General features: G+C 40.4%; 1 protein-coding gene across 12 annotated transcripts in view; it reads right to left on the bottom strand.

The window, feature by feature from the left end:
• The window catches only part of TRMT9B (tRNA methyltransferase 9B (putative)), a 116,969-nt gene that overhangs the window by 15,371 nt on the left and 81,048 nt on the right, over positions 1–20,550 (bottom strand). For 6 of the 12 annotated variants that reach the window (XM_075500117.1, XM_075500116.1, XM_075500121.1 and 3 more), the window contains one exon: positions 9,630–9,827. The exons of 5 other annotated variants lie outside the window; for them this stretch is intronic. The gene's annotated coding sequence lies outside the window, so the exon portion shown is untranslated. Of the gene's footprint in view, positions 1–9,629; positions 9,828–19,922; positions 20,034–20,550 lie in introns of those variants that run through there. One more of the 12 variants, XM_075500125.1, reaches the window with a different exon arrangement.

Raw genomic sequence — 20,550 nt, 5'->3', positions numbered from 1 at the left:
TTAAGTGTCTGTTCATCTTTACTATCACATCAAAACTCTTAAATCAGCTCCCAGCAAAGAGGGTTCCTTCCTACTGGGGTCCCACACACTCAAGAATCCCTGGTGCTAGATGTGCACTGATGTGCATCTTCAGATCCTGTACAGAAACACTCTGTACGGATGTTAGAAAAGAAGGCAGGACCAGGAAAAATTTGGTCAGCTAAGTGAGAAGAAAAATCCAATAATAAGTGGTGCTGAGAAGACCGAAGTGTTTAGGTTTTTTTCTTCTTCTTCTTCACTATTCATGTTAATTGCCACCAGGCAGCCAATACATCAGTGACAAAGGGAAAAGAAATTAGGATGGAATGGAAAGAATAGGTTGGTGCTTTTTAAATAAGTTCAGGGTTTTCAAAACAACTAGTCTAATAAACAGTACTTAGGGAACTGATTGCACCAACCTCAGATTAGCCAGTCTCAGAGATTAGAACCAGAAATTAGTTTTGAGAAACTGTGGGCAACAGGTACAATCCCCAGTCTCTTGGTATTCTCATAAACAAATGAGGGACAGTTGGTTTAGATGAAATTGCAGTAGAAGTTGGTACCATTTGGAAGAGAATGTTTACAGTGTGGTTATCAACAATTCACTATCTTACTGGAAGGATAAGAGAAATTTGTTCGGAAGTCTGTTTTGGATGCTCCTCAGTGATTTCTTTGTATGATGGATGAGAGAGTATCATGATATCTGAAGATGGACCAGACTCACAAGGGTTCAAACGCACTGGGTGATGGTATTAGAATTCAAGTGTTTTGACAGATTGAAAAAGACAAAAGCAAAGCATTTCATTTAGATAAGAATAACTGACTGCACAAATAAAGGCTGACGGAGGCAGGATGGGATGACTGGCAGCAGTTCTACAGAAGCAGATCTGGGTGCTGTAACATTTCACAGATTTAACACCATACATGCTATGGTGTTATGGTGTTTTTTGCAACATACTGTGGCAAAAAAAAATGAATGCCAGCACACAGAAATAGGGCAGATACTTGCAAGTTACATAAAACTGTCCTACTACTTTTGGCACTGCTGATATATCAGTTTGAGTATTATGTCTGATTTCAAGCAAGAACTATGTAGACCCACTGGAAATATTACAGAGGAGAACAACAATGATCAGAGATCATTGTAAATCTCTAAGAGATCAGAAATCAAGTAAACCTCTGGGAAAGATGTTAGTTTCTTGGATGGATCTTGTCCTCTCAGGACAAGAGAGGACCATCTTCTCATAGAAGAAGGGCTGTTGCAAAGTGGGAGGGTATAATCTCTTTTCCAAAATGAAGGGTAGACAAAAAATAGTGGGCTTAAACTACAGCAAGGAAGATACAGGTGAGGCATTTTAAAAACAAGATGAAGGACAGAAAAGCACTGGAAACGATTCTAGACTGGGTTGGTCATGTAGCCTCCATCAATGGGGTCTTAAAAACCCAAGTTCGTTAAGCACCTGTCAGGAAATACACTGATGCAATTGATGCGGCTTTGGGGGAGGGAGATGAAGCCCCGACATCTAGACTTGTGACTCTGTGTGTCTATGACGTACAAAACTTCAATTTTCCGAGTTATAAGCGAGATTTTAGTGACCTGCTATAGAAAAACAAAAATGAAAGGCCAAAAGACTGCTTCACAATGTTTATTCCTCTTTAACACAGGGGTTGTTTCTACAGCTAAATTAGTACAGCTATTAAACTAATTTCCTCCTGAGTTTCAGCAGGTTTGTTTGTTTCCTAAGAGCACTGCATCAGTATCTGAAACCCCTGACCATGCCACGCTACTCATAAGCTTTAAACGTAGCTATTTTCCCTCTTTGGTCACTGTATCTCTCAGACAGTTATAAACAGTTATCTTGCCTTCTCTCCCCTATTTACTAGCAGTTAATGAAGCATTAAATATTTAGTACTTTTCATCCTCCCTGATGAATCAATCTAGGTGGTCTTTTACAAGTATTGTTGTCATTCTCTGTATCCTCTCCATATGTCTGCATTCTTCATGCCAAACTGTAGTCATAGGAATATTTGATTTCTTAATGTCATCCTACAATTCTGGAATGATAGCTTTCTAAATTCCTTCTGTTTCCTCACACTCTGGGTTTGCATTTAGAGTACTTGTTCCAGATGGACTAGTTTCAATTTATGCAGTATAATTCTCCTTTTTCTCCTGCCCATAGAGCTCACCACTGTCAGTACTTACATTGTACTTGGTGCTATATACAAAGCCTCCCCAATTAAAACAATTTACAAACTGACTTAAGAGAGACATTCACTTACTTGAAAATACATCTTCTGCTGAAACTTAATATCTTAGTGACAGAAAGATAAGCAGCACATTATCAAATACAATCCCAAATTAAGGCTGTCAATGGTTACCTTTGATCCCAAGATTAAATATAAAATATTGCACAATCAATTACAGAAGTAGTAAGTGGATTCTCTTGATACCTTTTATAAACTACTCTTGATTATCACATGTTTATTATAGCTGAACATATAATTTCCTATCTTAAAATATTCATATTTGTTTTCAGTATACAAATGTATTCAGTGTTCAGTATACTGTCCAAATACAGTTTTAAAGAAGAACGGGTCTTGTGGCAGACAGTATGAGTTATTAGAATTAGTTATATATTTATCAAGTTATCCTCAGCAGATGACCGTCAGAATGAGAGCAAAGACAGTATCACATTTTTATTATCCTACAAAACTCAAAAATCTGACTGATTAGCTTTTATTTTTTTGTAATTGTTAGTCATAGAAAGTCATGTATTTATATTTGCTTTCTTGAAAAAGAAATGGTGTCTCACATGTTTGTGAGGTTAGTGCTCAAAGACAAAAGGTTGAGTACTACCTAATAGTGATTGAGTGCTTACGCAGCTGACAAAGGCATCTGAAGATACAACAGTAATCCTATCAGGATTCAGAGTTAGACTTGGACACAGAAAAATTGTATTATGTTGTTACTAAAAGGTCGAGGTGTAACCCTCCATGAAGTGTGTGGCTGCTGCCATGGACACAGGTTCTTCCAGTCGTAGCTGTAGTAGACTGAGCAGTGTGAAGGCTCAGCATCCCTGTAGTCAAAATCCTTAGAAAATATCCTTCATTTCCACAAATCACCAGAGTTTCACTGAAAGATTGTTTCATTGTAAATGCTTTATAGTATGAGTGATACCTTTTTATATAACTTGATATTTCTAAGCCCTCTATTTTATGGCAAAGAAAGGCTTTTACACAAAGAAATTTTTCCTATTCAGCATGGAAAGAAAAAGCTCCTTGAGGGAGCTGAAATTTCATAGAAACACCATTAAAGTTCTCCATTTAGAAAATATTTTAATACCATGGCCTGATTAGATGCAATTTTTTTCTTAAAATCAATATTTTCCAGGAAATCATTGTATGATGGGGAACAAGAGTTGATACCTACAAAAATCAGTATCTGGACATCAATAGAAATACTTTCTTAGAAGAACTTTGGTCCATAAGTAATTAATTTTTCAGAAATGATTACATGTAGACCTGAATGTAAAGTTTTCTTCAAAATTGAATATTTTTCAACAGCAAAACACAAGCCAAAATATAGACTGCCTTTAGTCCAACTGTGTTACGCCTAAACTTTTCTGAGGAAAAAAAAAAATCAGGCAGGACTCTGTGTCACACGAGGTTTAGTCAATTACATAAAGCCTGGCTACGACACAAATATTTATTTTATTTTTCAATAGTTAGATTTTTTTTCTGCCAGTCGTTCAGTTGATAATTCTGTCTCCATTTATGAAGGTACATACATAACTTTTGAAGAACCAGTGTCTTTACTGTTAAGCACTTTTTAACAAAAGGAGTTCATTTTTCATTTAAAAACTGTTTAAAAAATTACTTCGTGGCATATAAAAGTCCAAAGTATTTTTTCAGTTTCTTTAGTCTTTACAAATTAAAGAGCTGTGCAGCCCTCAAGCCGTGGTTTCCTGCCACACAGGATTATTCTGTATCTATTATTACCTATAAGCATGCCCATGTAGATCCTGGTACTGCAAAGACACGGATATCTGCTTAACTTTAGGCATTGTAAATCATTTTACTGACCTCAGGTAGCCTATTAATAATAACTAAAGGCAGGAATTTGCACATAACTTTTTTCAGAACAGAGCCTTACGCTGTTTGTGCCGTCCCATATTCTGATTCATCCATCCAGAATGGATGGCAGAATACCTGCAAATCTGAGTGTTTGCATGGGAAGTGTTTATCATCTGTTCCTTGATGCGGGTCTGATTTCAAACTCTGAATTGGCTTTATACCTTCAGTTATGGATTAATGATTGCCTTAGAAAATGCAGAAAATTATGACGTTACTTCTACTTTTTTTCTCACCAAGTTCAGTTTAGCATTATATGCATGTCTGAAAACGTGCATGTCTGAAGATCTCCTTGCCAGAGGCGATATTAAAATGCACAGCCACTGTTACCTACATGAATCTAATTTGCCCAAAATGCACATCTCCGCAAGTTAAACAATAGCAGCACCACTGAAATATCTCAGCATGCAATCCATTACAAAAACATAACATGAGAAGGAAAACAGTAAATAAAAATACACTGGTTCAAAGAGAGGCTCTATAAATAGCATATATAACTGAAATAAATATGTTGATAGACTAGACTGAAAGCAAATTACAAAAATGAAACCCAACCCCCCCAGGGTCCATTATGGGGCATTAAAAAGTCCCGAGAGGACCTTTTCTATTGCTCATGTAGAGACTGCTGCATGTTTTTCTTATCTGTTTCTCGAGTTTCGTGCTCAAAATCATAAACTCCAGAAGCACGCTTCACCTGAACAACTATATCAGCAGGGAATGTCATCCCGTGCACTACATCAACACAGCAGTGCTGCTGAAGTAATTCTGCTCCTTCTTTCTTTGCAAAAGAAAAGGAGCGGGTGATCCGACTGCCTGAGCTCTGGCTGCTCCCACTGACATTCAGTGGGAATGAAAAATCCCTTTACAAACATTCATTAAGCAGCGAACACTCTGCAACGCTGAGGGCTCTATGTGGATTTACAAAGGCAATACTTAGGTATTTCGAATTTTCTAGGAAAGGAAAAAAAAGAAATTATTAACTATTACGGCTTAGGATTGCTCCAGATCATTGCTTAGGACTGTTTGCCAACGCACAGTGCGTACTTCATGATTAATTAATCAGGCGACCTCAGAGAAACTTATTATTTCTGTTGCAAATTCCCCCCTCGTCTCTTAAAAACTACCCTTCCCAAAGGCTACGCCAAATTCAGCGCCAGCATCCCTGCTAGTTCCCAGCTCCGCAACCCGCGGCTCCATTCAATTCAGATGGGGAAGTGGGGGGGGGGGTGGCTGGGGAAAAAAACGAGTTAAATCCTTCCGTCCCGGGGTGGCTCAGCGCCCCAGGGGCGACTGCCGGCTCGGCGTGCAGCGTTTTGAAGAGCCTCATCTCAACGTACAAAAATCCACCGCCGCCAGCCCTCAGCGGCGCTTTTTTGGGGTGGTTTTAGGGGGGGGGGTATTATTTTTTTTAGTAGTATTTCCCACACACATACCTTTTTTTTTTTTTTTTTTCCCCTCTAAGGGTAACATGGGGCGAAAGGAGGCGGGGGAGGGGGGGACACACGACCCTCTGCATCCCCCCCGGCCACCTTCCCCCCTCCCTTCCCCGGTTCCTTACCTGCACCCGCGGGGCGGCGGCGGCTGCATCCCGCCGCGGAGGCGGCGCTTGGCCGGGCCGGGCCGGGCCGAGCCGCGGGGGTGGCCCCCGGCGGAGAGGCGCGGGGAGGGCGAAGCCCTCCCCGCGCCTCTCCGCCGGGGGCCACCCCCGATCGATGGGTCCCGATCCCCCCCCCCCCTTTCCCCCTAGTCAGCAGAAGGAGGCGGAGGAAAAAAGGCCGGGTTATCAATTCCCCTGTTAACTCTTCTCCTTGAGGTCTTGTCTCATCCCTTGGGCGTCTTCTGCGAGGAGATGAGGAGGAGGGTGGTGCTGATGGAGATGATGAGGATGGTGGGATGCTCCGTTAAGGGCGGGGGGGGGGGGAACAGCAGGGTCGGCGAGCTCCTGTAAACCGAGGTTGATGGGAGCTGTGCTGTCTCTGCTGGTGATAAAAGCGGCCAAGGAGGATTAGCCCTTGCTCATTTAAAGGTTAAGCTCAAAGCTAACCTTTGTGACTAGGTCCTGCCTGGCAAGGCTTCCCATCCCGAGAGTGTTGAGGGTGAATAATGTTTCTCCCCCCCGTACTCCAGCACCGATTCCTGTTAAAGCAGTCTAAAAATGGCAGATTGTTTCTATACTTTCCTATCTTTATAGGTGTTTATTAGACAAGTACACAGCAGCTCAGCCATGCGCCAGGACCCCGACACTATTAGTGCTATAAACACGAGCTGAAAAGATAGTCCTGTCCCAAGACCTTATAAATTATGTATAAGAGATTACAGACAGAGAAGAATGCGATGAAACAATACGAGCCAGTATGACAGGCAGGGAACTCGGCACAGCATCGCACAAAGTACTGAAGGTACTGAACTACTTGTATGTGTTTACAATAAGCACTTTAATAGTGAACCAGGTAAAGGTCTTTACCATAGGGTCACAGAGATTGCTAATTATTCCTTCAAAGGTTATTTGTGATTTGTCTCCAAAGGTGAGAAAAAATTAAAAGAAAAGGAAGGAAAACAAAGTCAGGAAGAAAGAGAGTGAAAAACAAGGAAACAAAACTTTCCAGGTTGAAGCAGAAGGGAAATAAGGAATTGAGGTCAGTCTTCATGATATCATAGAGCTTCCTTCTTACAAAGGATCAGCTCTCATGTTACAAGCTTACAGAGAGAGACAGTTGTAGATGAAAGCAAAAGGAAGGCATTAAGTTGCCTGATGTCTTGGAGGGAAAGTATCATACTGTATTTATAAATAACGTTGCACTGTCTCAGTAGACATTCTGGAAAACTGATGATTTTTTTTTTTCATTTTTCACAAAAACTCTGCTTTCTACCTGCTTCTCTTGGAAGAAGGCCTCACCAGGCAAAGCCATTGTTTCCTCTCTACACTAGGTATTAAAAGATTAAACACTTTTCAGAGGATTATTTTCTATGGAGATGCTTGAGATGTAATCATAAGCTAATAAATTACATCCTTGGTTGGTGAATTTGGTCTTCGTATAGAATTATAATGTTACCTTCAAACCATAATGTTGTTTTAAAAAGTTTTCCAGCAGAACTAACAAAAACTGGAACCAGTGGTGTTTGTGACATTATCAGTAAGTTAGCGTTATTTCGGTGGACTAAAAGCAGTATTTCCACTTCATGGGAAATTTTAGATCTGAAACAGGCTAAAGCAATAACTAATCAATATTATTTTTTTCTGGAACATGAAAATTCAAAGAAAATTTGAGCTAGAAAAACATACTGTTTCCAAAAATGAAGTGGGTTCTCTGGAGGCTTAAGTTCCCCAGTGAAATTGAGTATAAGGATATTTTGTTTGCCAGTCAATCTCAATATCACAAACCTCACATTTTCAAAAGAAGTGGCTAAAAATGGTAGTTACTCTCCTGAGTGCTTCAGTCTAATTTAAAGACTTTCTGACCCTTTCCCATACACTTTCTTTGCAATCATTGGCACTAGAAACTTGATTTCTTAAATAAAATTAAGATTCTCTGCTTCTTATTTGCTTCCAGGAGTTTTAATAATAAAAAATATCCTCAAAATTGTGATAATACTGTGTGCTGAGCCATGCTGCAGGGTATAATGGTTTTACCTTCAATGGGATAAGAAAGCAGAACTAATTTATTGAAGGCAAGGCATGTTACAGTCCAGTAAAATTAAACACTCATGACTTCGGGGACATAACTGTGCCGATATTTTTTCACATAGGCTTATTATGCAGGCAAGCTCATATTGGGGGAGATTTTTAATGTGTGGCCTTCATAACCTACCACGCAGAGCTGCTATGGAGATTAACTAGTTAAGATTTGTAAAGTGCTTTGAAGATTATAAGGCATTATGTTGCATAAGTGCTAAGTACTATTATTTAATACTTAAGTGTTATAACCAAGCTTTACAGGACAATTCATGTTCACCTCACTAGTATGAGCCTTTGTGATTTCAATATAGGTGTTGCAAGAGGTAAAGCAAGCAGAACTGACCACAAGAGAGGGAAATTCCTTTCTTGTTTCACTATCAGAGACTAAAGTGAGATACAACTGTGATGGTGTTGCAGAAAATTTAATTGAAAAATAATTATTATGAAATGCAATAGTAGATCCAAGAAATCTACATAAAAATGCAGGGCTCCTTAAGGTGCCAGTTCTGCCATCCTTATTTAATCTATGTCCTATCTTACCCAAGTAGACCCACTGACTATTCTCCAGGAAGTACAGCTCCTGGAGTTGTACTCCATAATCCATAGATGGACCAAATACAGCAATTATAGCAGCTGAAAATGTTGCCAAGGGACAGTAACGAAGGGTAAAATCTGTACACTGGTAAGTTGTACTTCATACATATTTTAGCTTTGACTTAAATCAATTAAAAATTATTTAAGTCAAAATTTTGGAAGGAAGATGAACACAGAGAGACCGTTGTCTTTATCAATGAGATTGAGAACACCTTTTTATGATACAGTTTCTTTGTTGAGTTTCATTTTGGTATCAACCTTCCTCTGCCTTGTTTTGTAACATCAGTTTTCAGTAGCAGAAGTAGTTGTTGGGGTTTTTTGTGGTAGGGAAGGGACAGAGCATTTGTTAATAAAATAACAATGCCAAACAGAAACAACATGACATAATTTTGTGCCTCACTATGTTGGAGACAGAGGACCACAAGTGTTTCAGGACTGCTGATGTCCACGCATATAGATGTTAGAGTGGCATATTGTCGGACCCTGAGCTCCATCCCAGCATCCTGAAGCCATAAGACCCTATTTGGCATGCAGGGAAGGAAAGTTGGATTTATTTACCTTACAAGGACTAATTATTATTCAATGGCAGTCTCTTTGCAAGACAAAGTACTCAGTACTTAAATTTCTTGCCTCTGCAAAAGTGCTGCAGACATTTCACAAGGACGGACTTTTCAAGTATATGCATTTCCTTTTTGTGGTTAAGAATAAAGATTACTTTCCTATAGTGTTTTGACATTTTGATCTGAATTGAGGCATATAATAAAAATGCACTTCACTCAATGTCTCCAGTATGAACTGAAATTCAGCTTTAGAGACAAGTAAAGGTAAAAGAGGGCAAACAGGGAGTGAATAGTGCCCTTGTACAATAAACGCAGATCCTTGGCCTTTCCTGGGTCAAGGAAGCTGCAGGCCTCTAATGCTCCTACTTCTCTTTGGAAAGCATAACTTTGCTTCCTCTATTAAGTTATTAACAATCATTGTGTCACAGGAGATCAAATTATTTGTCCCCAAACTCACATAAAGTCCATGAAAAAGCCAGAGCTCAACTTAGCTTTCTAGCCACTGATCGCCATCCCAGACTGCTTTACCCATTTGACTTAGAAATAGCTTAAAACTGACTATAACAGCACGGTGCATATTGTTCAGAGAAAAGATTTGTCCACATATGGTGGCAAATTTGACTCTACGCGCTCTGTTAACAGGGTCTTACCAGTCTTTTGACCAGCTGTCCCAGGAGATGTGGGAAACTGGAGGTAGTATACTTCATTCAGAGTCAGCTCCTTAAGCTCAAAAGTGTTCACGCAGCAATTCAGGGCTTCTTTATTCTTATCAGGTTTTATAGGTTTTGCAATATTTTATCTGAGGCTCCACTCACCTCCGCAGTTGCTCTCCCACCTCAGTGTCACACCTAAAGCAAGAAAAGCAACTCAGCTGTAATGTTCTTTTCTTTTGTCTTTTCAGGAACCTTTTTCTTGGATTTCCTTACACCGTTCTGTTTTGTTTAGAGTTGTAAATCGTACAATGGCAGCTACTCATTATTCATTTTAGCTTCAAATTATGGGTTACTTATGCTGTTGCTCATACCAACAGTAAACTACTTGACCTGCATTAGTATTCTTAATGCTTATTTTGGCAGAAGTGAATTTGTGTTTCTGAAAGGGCAGATATTTACCACATGCATTACAAATCTAGTTAGAATTTGAAAAAAATACAGCTGGGTCTTCTGATGCCTGAGTTACTGAGCTTGAAAGATACAATGACTGCTATCAATTTGACTGCACATACTGTGCAGACCATGACACACACAGTTTGGAAATATGTATTTGTTGCTCAGTTTTCATGTGATTTTAGTATATTGAGCACGGCCAAAACACTGTAAAAATAGAACCATCAACAAACGTTTTTGAATGTTGCTTAAAACCAGTATCTGGTATACAGGACAGAAAGAAATATAATAAGCAAGCATCCCATCAGTCCCTCCATGCAATGGATCACACACCACTAAAAGGCAGTGCATATGTGTCATGCTGGCAGTAGTCACATGCGGCTACACAGTGGACAGTATTGAAAGATGGCATGTCCACAGCCTCCCCATATTCACAGCGGACCAAGATCCATCACAAGAAAACCATGTGCATCTTTTTCACCTTTTTATTTCTTCAGAGAGCAGACGAGTTCAGAGTATACTGGGCCTTAAATATTGTCTTCCTCTGCTGAACTACCAGAAGCACTGTGAATACGTCAGACATGTGGTGCCCTGAGCTCCCAGCAGAAACCATTCTCCTGGGGCTGCAGAGCCCTCTGTCTATTTTCCTTAGCCTCTGGGGCTCCTATTCTTCCCATACATACCCACATCCTATAACTTTCAGAACCAAAGAACCCAAAACCCTCATCTCAACCCAGTGCATTGGGCTCTGTTTTCTCATCCATCAATCCATTTCGGGGGGGGGGGGGGGGGGGGGAATGACACACGGGACATGCTACAGAATCACAGAATCACAGAATCACAGAATTGTATAGGTTGGAAAAGACCTTTAAGATCATCGAGTCCAACCGTAAACCTAACACTACCAAGACCACCACTACACCATGTCCCTAAGCACCTCATCCAAACGTCTTTTAAATACCTCCAGGGATGGCGACTCAACCACTTCCCTGGGCAGCCTTCCAATGCTTGAGACTAACGTCTAATTTGAGACTAACGTCTAATTTAATTCCTTCTGATTCCTTCTGATCACCAAGGAGCAGAAAATATATGCAATGCACTCCAGTTACACTCTCCTGTCCAAACTGCATCAGAGCTAGGAAAAGAGTCTTGTGCTAGCTGCATATGTGTATAGTGGGGATTTCTGTAGTGGGGATTTCTAAGTAGAGAAAAAAGGCCTTTCTTGGCAAGAAAAGCTGTTAACATCAAGGGGTCTGAATTTGAGTTCTTAATATTTCTAAACTTATTCCCACCGTATTCTCCTGCATACTCACTCCAGTGAAATGCTGAAAGTGTTTCTTCTGCTCCTTTATATTTAAAAAGGGATTGATGGAAGGGAGTTTTTTGGAAGCGGTTCTTAGAGATGGGTCATAGATCCGTTATATTCCAGGACCTTTTTTCTGTTCCTTTACCTTTGCCCATTTTTAAGTTAAAGTAACAGAGTGAAATGTCTTATACTTCATTGCAAATACTGAACTGATTTTCTCTCCCTTCTTTGCAAGTTTAATTTAGTTTTATGAAAAGATATCTGGAAAAAAAATGAAGAAAAAAATAAAGAGAACCTTACTAAAAATAAATCCAAGCAAAGAGCATGTATTGGAGAGCTGCAGAGTCCTCTCAGACTGGAACAAGAAACTTAGTCAAAAATGTGCCATTTTTTCACCCCCATAACAATTACCCTAAAATTAAGTAGGAGCTTCTTAAGACCTGGGAAAAACTGCTATTATTGTTATGGATCTCCCAACAGGGGGATGGGATGGGCAAATCTCTAACCCTGTATAGCACCTTCTCACCAAAAACTTCTCCCCCGATCACTTTATTCCAGAACCTACCTTCCTGCACTGTCCTATGAGCAAGAGGAAGCTCAGATCCCACAATGCAAGGGGAAATGGAATTGAGTGTTGAAGAACAATGATGTGACATTCTGGAGAGCACACATAAAAGATCTTTCGCAAAGTCCATTTCTAACTTCAAATAATATGTTGTTCACAAAAGAGGGTCTCCAGTGAAGAGATAGATGTGATAGATGTGACAGATGTCTGATTAAGACATCAAAAAGCCTTCAAAATTTGTGGAACTAATGATTCTGCTAGTTTTCCTAGACTATGGATTTTGCCTTTTAGAGTTTTGGGGGGTAGAAGAACAGACTGTATATCATGTTCTACCCAAAATCTGCTCTCCTAAATCCCTGTCCCTCCTGCCCTGTGCCTCCTCCCCAGCCCACAGAATTGCAGGTGTGCAGGTGTATGAAAGCACCCCTAGGCTATGCACTGGGCAGGAATTAAGTCGATTATTAGGTCCTGGGAATCTTACTCTCTTTCCATATCTGAAACTTTTTGATATGCTGTCCAGGAATGAGAAAAATCTTGGGGAAAATCCTGACAAGCTGCTGAACTGCTATTCCAGCCCCTTGCAGTTTCAGGCTACTTGAGGTTTAGGCAGAAAAGAACACAGCCTCGCTCAGAAATTTCTCTTCTTCATTCTGGGCAATAGCTCCCTTACAGCCTTCCCTCCCAAGATCCATGCTGAACAGGGGGACTCACTGCAGTCGCAGGGGGCCGTAAGTACTGAGTTGCTATCCTGCTGGCTACAGCTTTCTCAGGTGGTGGTTTCAGTACGGGGAAAGGGAGTTATGGAACTAACTGGATTTTGAAGGGAGTTGCCTGTAATTTCCAGCTGGGTCCACTGAGTCAATTGCTAATGGCCTTAATAAGAGAGGACAAACTCTGAAAGTGGCTCACTCGTGGAAAACAATGAGTTAGTTGAACACCAGGAGGAGGAAATGGAGGTGGATTAAAGCTATTGCTATGTGCCTAAAAGAACAGTGTGGTGAGAAGAACATTCCCACTCTACTTTCCTATTTTCTACAGATAGAAAATGTGTTTCTGCTTGTATAGCATTATGATCGTATATCATTCATGATCCTTACAGCTATCTCATGACTATCTTCATACTGTAATGCAGCCTTTACCTTCTCTGCATATGCTTACACAGAAAGTTGTTTTGATTCTACCAGTTTAACCACTACCAATCACACTTGTCACATAGCTATGCACTAGTTCTGCATCCACAGTGCAGAATTTCAGAGCTTGATAAGCACATCCTTCCACTTACACTTGGACAACGTATACAGTTCGCCCTAAATCAGACAAATGGATGCTGCTGAGCCATCTGTTTGAAGATATGTTTAGTTATATAACCTGAGCTACAAGTATTTCCACACAGATGAAGATATCTCAGTTTAGACAGCTACAGAGAGGGGCCTGTGCCCCTGAAATATCCCCACAAGACTGGAAAATACAATGCAGGAACTGTTCAAGAGCCGTGCCCTTCTGCAGTAGTTTGTGGAGGCCTGGAAGGGTCCCCTAGGTCATCACAAATGGCACTGAAGTCTATACTCTAACACTGAAGTGAGCCCTACGATCTTCATTTGAGTGAATATCTAAGATCCTCTTAGTCAATATGAGATCTACTCAGACCTATTCAGTTGGAGTTCAGAGAGCAGATCAGGTGCTAAAATATAGGGATGCTTGGATTTATGAGTCCTATCCTTTCCAAAAATATATCTTCTTTTTGGTTAATTCGGGATAAGAATCACAAGACCAGACTCTGTCCCCAAATTTGCACATGCTGCTAATGTGAGGTGCCCATTGAGATTCTTGTGTTGCTTTCATAAATGCTTACAAGCAGCCCAACTAGAAACTTGACTTGCTTTCCTCGGTGTACTACATACAGATTAACTGTATGTATTTGTGGAAGCATGTAATTTGTTGGGTTTTAATAAAATTTTAGCCATCTATACTGCAGCATTAGTAGTTCACTTGTATGACTGCACAGTTTGCTTTATCATTTGTTCATTTACAACAACAGAAACAAATATTCATCAGAAATTTTCAGTGCTCTTCTCCAAGACTCATGATATTTTGCCTAGTTTCTGTTTAGTATTGTTACAAATGAAATGGTTTTGCTTTGTATATGTGTCTCACTTGTTCATTTCACTGTATTTTTCTGTTCTAAAGAGACTCTCAGCCTGTACTCATCATGTAAGCATCTGAATCACTTTTCAAGCATGTGAGGAGTATAGCATCAATCAGCAGTCCCATGATTCTGCCTTGTCTATTTTGCTCTGCTCTTGCACCCCAACCTCATACCTGAGACTGGAGATGAGTTTAGTGGACACTCCAGCCCAAAAGGCCCACTACCTCAGGACATAGTAGCTGAATTCAGCACTATGGCAGGATCATATGGTGTGTCACACCTTTTAAGCATACCCTAAAGTCTCTAAAACACTTCCATGAATACGGAAGTGACCTTATTCAGGAGTCTTGCAAGAAAGTGGTCCTCTTGTGGAAGAAGAACATGTGAACGAACCCTTCCAGAACTCGTGCTGGTGTGCATTCAGGACAGACAGTTGTCAAGATCACAAGATCACCCTAAGGTGGATGCAAATTGTACATTCTGCTATGTACAGGCCTAGATCAAATATGACTGACTGGCTGGTCTCAATGAAGGCAGCATATATTTCTGAGGTGACTGTACACAGGGAAATAGAAACAGGTTCCTGCATTACTCCTCCAAGCCCCAGGAGTTTTATTTTATTTCCGATTTCCTTCTGAGGATTTTCAGGGCTCTGCAGAAAGAAAATGGTATTTCAGCAACGGTTGTATGTTTGTCTACTCTGAGGAGGAGAGATGGCAAGTTTTGAAAGAATTTGCTTTGCTCCGAGAAAAGATTATTGGTCTGAAACACAAAACACTTGTTGGACAGCGGAGGGCATGTTCTTCATGCAATACTCTCCACTCTCAGTGACCATTATCTTGATAAGAGATCCCTCATCTCCAGAGAGCAGACTGTACATTCTCAGTCCAAGGCTGCCACTGCTGTAAGACATTGAAAGATAAGGAGAGAGAGGGACAAGATTTCCACCCATGGAGAGGCCCTTTGAATCAACACCGTAGCCTTTATAACTTCTTCATAAAGGAAGCCACAGCTAGTAAATCGTGATTCTGGCTGCTGGGAATTTTTATCCACCTGTGCTGGTTTTGGCTGGGATGGAGTTAATTTTCTTTATAGCAGCTAGTAAGGGACTATGTTTTGGATTTGTGCTGAAAACAGTGTTGATAACACAGGGATGCTTCAGTTGTTGCTAAGCAGTGCTTACACTAAATCGAGGACTTTTCAGCTTCCCGTGCTCTGCCAGGTGCACAAGAAGTTGGGAGGGGCACAGCTGGGACAGCTGACCCCAGCTGGCCAAAGGGCTATTCCATACCATATGATGTCATGCTCAGTATATAAAGCTGGGGAAGAAGAAGGAAGGGGGGGGACATTTGGAGTGTTGGTGTTTGTCTTCCCAAGGAACTGTTATGTGTGATGGAGCCCTGCTTTCCTGGAGATGGCTGAACACCTGCCTGCCCATGGGAAGGAGTGAATTAATTCCTTGGTTTGCTTTGCTTGCGTGCGCGGCTTTTGCTTTCCCTATTAAACTGTCTTTATCTCAACCCATGAGTTTTTGCACTGTTACCCTTCTGATTCTCTTCCCCATCCCACCAGGGGAGGGTGAGCAAGGGGCTGTGTGGGGCTTAGTTGCCGACTGGGGTTAAACCATGACACTACCTGGGCCCAGTTTGGCCAGTAACACGCCACTGTCGTGCTGCTTTGCTGATTACCCTTGCTTCCACAGAGGAAATGTAAGTGCAAGTGTTCATACCTAGCTAACTTCCTGTCGGAGATAACAAGGCACCATGGAGAGGAAGGCAACATCAAAAAAGCGCAAGATCATCAGTCAAGAGGAGGAGAACTGCCATTCTTGTGACAACCAGAGCACCTTCTCTCAGAACTAAGGTGCAATATCTGATACCTCCTGCAGCTTCTTCTTACACAAGCAGTCCCTTCTTAGCAGGAGATACCTCAAATCAGCACGCAGCCAAGGACAAGTCGTGAGCTATAAAATTACGTTACAGAACTGGGCGCATTCCTTTTTAATTATGCATATACTTGTGATGATTATGCTAACTTCTACAACAAGGAGCAACTCTTTACAATCTGGAGTCGGGTAAACAATTAGTTTAAATATCTTTGAATATTTGATATTTTGTACGAAGTCTGGCTGAGAACATCTGAAATATAAACATTTATATTACACTTATATCAGTTATTGATTTCTGTCTCTCTTATGTAAGAAGGCTTTATTTGTAAATATTTTTGTTTTCCTTTATCTCAGTTCTTTCACAACTATAACACCTCTATATTAGAAGACTCTCTCCCTAGAATTTCAAATTTAAATACAATGAAGACAATATAATCCTTTGAGTTTTTCTCCAGCCCACACAAATTCTCAAGCCTAATGTTTAAAGAGCTGTTTCTTTTGGCAACATCGAAGCATTTCAGTTTATTAGCCTTCTCATTCCAGGAATTTCAGAGAAGTGATTTTAGCAAATTAAATCCCATAAGCACAAATCAAAAGATATTTGATTTGCCATCTTGGTAAAAGTTTTAAATGATGAATGGAGCATTCTGTTTACTTCCATTGTCAATAATTTTAATTTGTTAAGAATTTAAGGCAATACTAGCAGACTCTTTCCTTAGCAGTTTATTTGCCAATGTTTTGTTATTATACAAAAGTAGGACCTTGTAGATTCCTATTTTATTTCTCAATGAAAAAAAAAAGGATGTCTCTGATGGATTCATCTCTGTTAACTTGGTACCTAAAGCTACCTGTCTGACCAGGTATACTTACCTGCCTCACAGTCCAGACTCCCATATGGATAGCAGAGGAAAAGAGAGAGAGAGACAGACAGCTCTACAAGGTAGTTTGTCCCACTCTAAAAAAAGTGGGATGACTTGCCTTCCAGAGGTGCCTCATACTGTCTGCTAAAAGGCTAATTCAATAGACTAAATTGGAGCACATGCTTAATGTTCAGATGGCTATGGTCAAGTAAGAGGAATATAGCCCCAATGAAACTATGTGATTGGACTAAAAGAGGTGATCAAGGGCAAGACTATTCTTTCATACTTCTTCCAAACCCAGAAAGATAGCAAAGAGCAAATGCAGAGTTAGATTTCACTATCACCACTCACATTCAGTAGCATTTTCTAGTTAAGTTGTTACTGGCTACCAATCCAAACCTGCCTAGAGATATTCAGCTTAAGTTAAGCAAAATCAGGCTGTTTGAGAGTGAACATATATTACTGACATGTTCTGTCATTGGATGATTAAAGGGAGAGACCAAGGTGTTTATCCAAGGACCAAACATAGGCTGTCAATGAGAGTTGGCTACATAACACATCTGATGATCTGGACACAAGTCCCAAGTCTCCCTTGCTGTGTATAGTGCTATATATCTGTCTGATTACAAGTCTGAAGAAGGGCTTCAGCTAGTTCAGATACTTAAATTTTAAATCTAATGTTCATATGAATTTTGAACATGCCATGAAAACCTGGGGTTCATAAATCATTTACAATAATGCATGAAGGCACTCTTTGTCATCTCTGACTGATTCGTCCCTCAGGTCAAGAAAAATCCTTTAAGAACTTTGAGATAAGCTAAAATATATGCCTTTGTAAAATATGCCTCTTTAGAGATCCAGAAGAGCTGGCTCTGCTCTGTAAGAAAAACTTACATAGGCTTCCAGCCAAGAAAGAAGGGGAAGTGGTACATATATACTTCTTAGGAAGGACCATCTCAAAAAAGAAAATACAACCGCCATAAAGGCTAGACAGAGGAGGTTATTTCCCTTGGCCATAAGAAGGATGCTGCTGCCTGACCAAAGAACAGTCTTTGCTGTCCTTACTGTTGATATGGCAAGTTTACTCTATTCTTTTGTTGGAAAGGAAAAAATGTGACCAACAAATTTTTCTGTTTGTGAAGAACAGAAACATGAGGAAATATCGCATTCTTTGGTCATTCTTGTTCAAAGCAGTTTAATCAGAAAGATGTCACCTACAAAGCTATCTACAGATGCATGAGTAATTTCATTGTAGACAGCTACGTTCACTAAGTATAAAGGCATCAGTGACAAAAAAAGAAACAAGAGAAACTGTGTGAGTTTTCTCATTTTCTAGCAAGTTCCCACATTTCTCTAGAAGTTTTCAGCAATGTTTCTGGAAAGAGCAGCAACTTAAGTTGTAGCTGCAGATAAAAATGCCTATTTTTAGGGTCTGACAAAACAGTTCTCTTATAACTTCCTATCCCTCTGGTGGTTTCTGAGGGACAACCTCTTGTCCTACAGTCTCAGGCTGCTTTTTCAACCCTTGCTTCCTACCACAAACATGCAAGGTTGCATTTTCAGGAATGGCCATTGCTCTTGGGATCCAAGCCATTTGTTTTTGCATTGTCTGCCTGTCAATATATTTGCAAGTCCCTAATGGCTCTGACATCAGTATTTAACCTCTTCATTCACCATCTTGAGCAGAATTGCAACACACAGGGCTTAAATTTACCTACCAAAGAGATCCACACTCATAGGTAGACTGCATTCAACACTTGAGCTAGCTCACTTAAACCCTAGTCTAGGTAACTTTGCAGTGAACCTCAGCAGGCACTACAGACATAGCCACAGTGTTTTCTTTTTGGCTTTCTGTGACAGAGGAGAGCACTGAAAATCAGCTTTATTGAATCCCTAAATATGAGGCTGAATTTTTTAAGTAAAGGGATTAGGCTTTTCCAGGACATTATCTGTGGATAAAGAGCCAAATAATTCAAATTTGGAAATCTAACTCCTAGGGAAAGGTAGAATTTTTTTCTAAAACCACACAACCCATTATTCACATCTTCTAGTAGCTAGCTGAGGACAAGATTCATGTGTTATCTTCTATGAATGCCATCCTTAAGTGCTTAAATCTCACCATATGGATGAGCTTTGGCAGATGCCAAACTGTTAGTGCCATGAGACAGATAAATGTCTGAAAGAGCAGGGTTTTCAATGATGAGCACTATGACACCTACATCTGCTGCAAGGAAGCAACCCCTCTGTATTCTTAGTCAAAGTCCCTTTGTTAAGGGACATTGCCTTCTGTCTGCATTTCACACTGTTCTCTGCCAGAGTATTAGTCTAAGTTTCCTGTCCTGCCCCATTATGTAAGCTTCCTCTTAAAGCTCACTTTAGCAACTTAGTGAAAGATACGGCTTTTTATAATTGATACCCAGCAATTGGAGTTTTACTTCAGCCTCATTTTATCATTTCTTTAAAAGTATCTGAAAGGGTTAACAAGATTTAAATATTTTAAACAAAATATGAGGCATTAATTATCTGCCTTATTTCATGATAGAAATTATGCACCTAATTACAATGGAAAATTATCTACCAGTGTATCTGAGTCATTCTCCATGATGTTATCAAAGTTAGTAACAGCCTTATTGGGACTGCCCAGGGAATAAGAAATGCTAATTATATTGTCTGGTTCTGACTGGTCTGATAGTACTTTACAAAAATAAAAAGCTATTGTATGTAGCCTATTTAAATCTAACATAATTGGGCTGCATGAACAGAAGTTTAGAAAAACCCTAATGTGGGGTTTGCTATTTAAAGAATCTTGCGGGCTAATTCAAACAAAGAATAATCTTTCTAAAATGTGTGTTTGATTATTTTTTCAAGCTTTTCTGATTGATTTGGCATGCAGGGGAGTAATAGAACTGTAACCACTGTCAGTGGTTAAAAAGAATGAACACATTTATTCTAAAATATTTTAGTTATAAAAATCTTTACCTTCTATCCTGATCCACAACCAATATAACCAACAAACCCTTTCCCTCAGTTGCTGTAGCATTACTGCCTCTTTAATAATCTTTTACTTCTTACCTACATAGGAAATCGCCTGGGCAGCTGCAGGAGTTCAGGATGTGGGAGAGATGAGCATCAGTAATGCACAAAGCCAGTGCTGCAGAGTCACTTGGGCATCCCTGCTTTATATTCCCTAGTGCACCAACTGGGACCACAGTGCTACTTCAAGCCTGTTCTGTGTGTTAACACGTTGCTGTCTAAGCTAAAAAGCAAAGTATAGAAAAAACAGATTGTCACCTCTTTTCCCTCCAAGGGTACGGGGACCACCACCACTTTGTTCTTGTCCCCCTCTGAGCTTCAGGGCTGTCACTGTTGACCACTCTGTTGGCAGGTCTACAAGGGCCCTCCCTGAACTTTGGCTAAGACTCCAAGGAGCCAGGTTAAGCTCGTTCAAAGACATCTGTGTGTCTCTGTGCTGCACCTCCCAGTATGCCTGGCTTTGAGAAGACACTTGACCAGCATGCAGCCAGCTAGCATCCAGCAGGGCCTCACAGCTCAGGCTCTGCTCCAACTCAAAGCATCTGTTCTGCTCCAGATGAGCTGTCCCTCAAAGCAGAACAGCTGTAGTCCTGTGACAGTCATCTCAACTAAAGCGCTTGCACATATACACTGCAAGCCAACCCGCCAGTGAATAACAGAGGCAACT

This window comes from Mycteria americana, chromosome 4 (genome assembly GCF_035582795.1).
Source record: "Mycteria americana isolate JAX WOST 10 ecotype Jacksonville Zoo and Gardens chromosome 4, USCA_MyAme_1.0, whole genome shotgun sequence".
Taxonomy (NCBI): Eukaryota; Metazoa; Chordata; class Aves; order Ciconiiformes; family Ciconiidae; genus Mycteria; species Mycteria americana.
Note: the sequence above shows the minus strand (reverse complement) of the source record. Positions and strands in the feature narration are given on the sequence as shown.